This window comes from Condylura cristata, unplaced genomic scaffold (genome assembly GCF_000260355.1).
Source record: "Condylura cristata isolate star-nosed mole 26May11 unplaced genomic scaffold, ConCri1.0 scaffold00011, whole genome shotgun sequence".
In the NCBI taxonomy this organism is placed as follows: domain Eukaryota; kingdom Metazoa; phylum Chordata; class Mammalia; order Eulipotyphla; family Talpidae; genus Condylura; species Condylura cristata.
In genome coordinates, this window is record NW_004567112.1 from 56,720,983 (window position 1) to 56,723,743 (window position 2,761).

A 2,761-nucleotide genomic window follows, 5' to 3' on the forward strand; every position below is an offset into this window, starting at 1 on the left:
AAAAAAAAAAAGCGATCCAAATTTATCTTTTAAAAAAATGGAAATACCATATGACCCAGCAATTCCACCTTGAGCATAAATCTAGAGATATGAGACCATCAATAAAAAAAAATCCTTATGTTGTACAACATTCACAGGAATATCATTTACAATAGCTAGGATATGGAAGCAGCCTATGTCTTCTTCAATGGACAAATGGGTCACAAAGATGTAGCATATACAACCATGGAATCTTACACACTGCCACAAGAAAGGATGAAATGCATGCATTTTCAACAAAATGGTGGGAATCTGAGAGGACTGAGTACATGAAAGTCAGAATGATAAAAACAAATATTGGATATTCACATAGTCGACAATTCCACAATGTAAAACACTTTCAAAAACCAATGGACATTAATAAACATTATGAGGTTAAAGGCAAGAGAAGGAAAGGAAAACAGGACACAAAGGGATAGTGGTAAGGAAAAAGCAAATGTTTACAATAAGATAAATAATCATTTTAAGATTATGTATTTGTCAGGTGTAAGCAATGTGAGGATTGGGGGCCCTAAATGGATTGTTCAGTGAAAGGAGGCTTAAAAAAATTAAAAGCAGCAGCTAGCTCATTGAGTTAAAAAAAATCCAATGTCTTCCGTTTCTCAGACTCCCAAGCCAACAGTGGCACTTTCTCAGAACAGCACATTTACTTTCCAAACTCTCAAGCCCATTGCTTCCATGGCCTTAAGAACACATGATAAACAGCACACTTGGAGGGTTCAGCACCCAGACTCAATAATAAGTGATGGTGTTTCCAGGCACACTCTGGCCTGGGTCTTAAGCTGAGTTGGGGCACTACCTGGCTGTATGACTGACTACCTAGGCATACACCCTTTCTGGGGCTCAGCTTCCTCTACTGCTATGAGGCTTTGCGCTAGAATCAGGGTTCCTGTACAGCCCAGGACAAAGAATGGTTTTTACTTTTTTAAGTGGCTGGGAAAAAATTCATGACACATGAAAATTATCTAAAGCTGAAATTTCAATGCCCATACATAAAATTTTGTTGGAAGAGAGTCACTCGCTTACGTTTTCTGTTGTACTCACAAAACAATGCCAGAGCTGAGCAGAATAGGGCTCCCAAAGTCTAAAACATATTATACGCATAAATATTAAGTATAGTCACAACGAGTTATAACATTGTTATAAATATTATAACATACACAACAAAAGCTTGCCAGCCCCGAAGGAATTCGCATTCCAGTTCTAACCGTACTTCTATGAATCCTGCATAGGTAATCCTAGCCTCGCGGAATCCCATCGTTCCACAGTCACACCTGCAGAAGTCCAGGCCCCAGCTCAAGGAGCTCCCCAAACCATCAGTGCAGATGCCTACTCGATCTAGCCTGGGTCTGCCTCCTCCAGGGGGGTAGTGTGGTCAGATCCTCAGTCTGGATTCAGGCGGACCCAATGATTAGCCGATTGCCTTTACACAAGTCACTTCACCTTCTCTCGGCCTCAGTTTCCAAACCCGTAAATGGCGCTAACTGCAGCACTCACCTAGCAGGACAGCTGTGAAGGTGAAGCCGAAGGACGGGAATCCAGGGTGAGCAGCCCGCTCTGCACTCAGCAGACGGAAAATCGGTGTGACTGCAGCTGTCTTCACAATGAAGGACTCACGACGCCGGAGCGGGTCCTAAGAACCCCAGAGCCGCGACGAGGGCCCGAGGAAACCCACGGGGCTACACTTGCTCGCTCTCTCTCGCCTCGGTTTCCGGTGTGCGGTATCCTGAGGCGCGAGCTCCGGCCTCCGCCCAGCTGCTAAGCCCCCCAAGCCGGCGCCCCAGCCCCGCCCCCAGCTGAGAAGAGCCGCGCCCTCACCCAGAGCCTCCCGCACACCGGCGGGCCCGGGAACTCACCAGGCGTTTCCACAGCAACGGCCTGTCCACCCAGACCCCCCAAGCCGGCCGGCGGCGCGCCTGACAACAAGAAGCGCTCCCATTGGCTTCAGTGCCGGCTTCACTAGCCAATCAGCGAGGCCGCACGCGCCGCCCTCCAGCTCGACGCGCCGGCTGGGTCTTCGGGAACCCCGGCGCGCGGAATTGGGAGCTGTGGGCTGTGCCTCTGGCCCCATCCGGAGCCAGGCTCTCCACTTTCAGTGCAGCGGTGGGCTTGGAGCGTCAGCTCGCGGTCGTCTTCCGCGCCCGGGTCTCGACGCCACCACTTCTAGTAATTAGGAAGCGCAGAATGGGGTGCCTGGCAGCCCAACGGTCGCTGAATGATGGCCGTGTCCTTTGTGTTACAGCCTGGGACAGAAGCTTAGAGGACAATAGAAAGTCGGGGAACACTTAGAGGAAATCATTCTCATCATATACTACGTGCCTTACCTCTTTCTGGAAAGGATTGAAGCCCAAAGTCACAGATAAAATCAAACTCTGGGAACAAAGGGGGAAAGAACCAGACCCAGGAAGGGTGACACAATTCCAGAGCTGAAAAGAGCTTCCAGCATCGAAGCGTTTCCAACGACGAAGGTTTTGGGTTATGCTCCATGTTAGGTTATGCGCCAAAAGCCCATAGGGAAGGAAGGGCTTCACAATGGGTGACATTAAGGGCAGCTTGATTCCAGAAGGATGGTTTACATAGGAATGAATGTTAATGCTCTCTCTTGACAGTAAAATCATGGTAAAGAACTCAAGCAGTCTGTTAAACACCGTTGAGCTTTACTAGTGTACCAGAAAAATACAATAATTGAGCCACTAGCTTGATCCTTTTTTTTTTTAAGATT

The 2,761-nt window shown here is 48.1% G+C and overlaps 1 protein-coding gene across 3 annotated transcripts in view; it reads right to left on the reverse strand.

The window, feature by feature from the left end:
- The window catches only part of CABIN1 (calcineurin binding protein 1), a 181,089-nt gene extending 179,165 nt beyond the window's left edge, over window positions 1–1,924 (reverse strand). For 2 of the 3 annotated variants that reach the window (XM_012723677.1, XM_012723675.1), the window contains exon 1: window positions 1,537–1,769. The gene's annotated coding sequence lies outside the window, so the exon portion shown is untranslated. Of the gene's footprint in view, window positions 1–1,536; window positions 1,770–1,895 lie in introns of those variants that run through there. The other variant, XM_012723676.1, reaches the window with a different exon arrangement.
- Window positions 1,925–2,761: the final 837 nt, after the last annotated feature.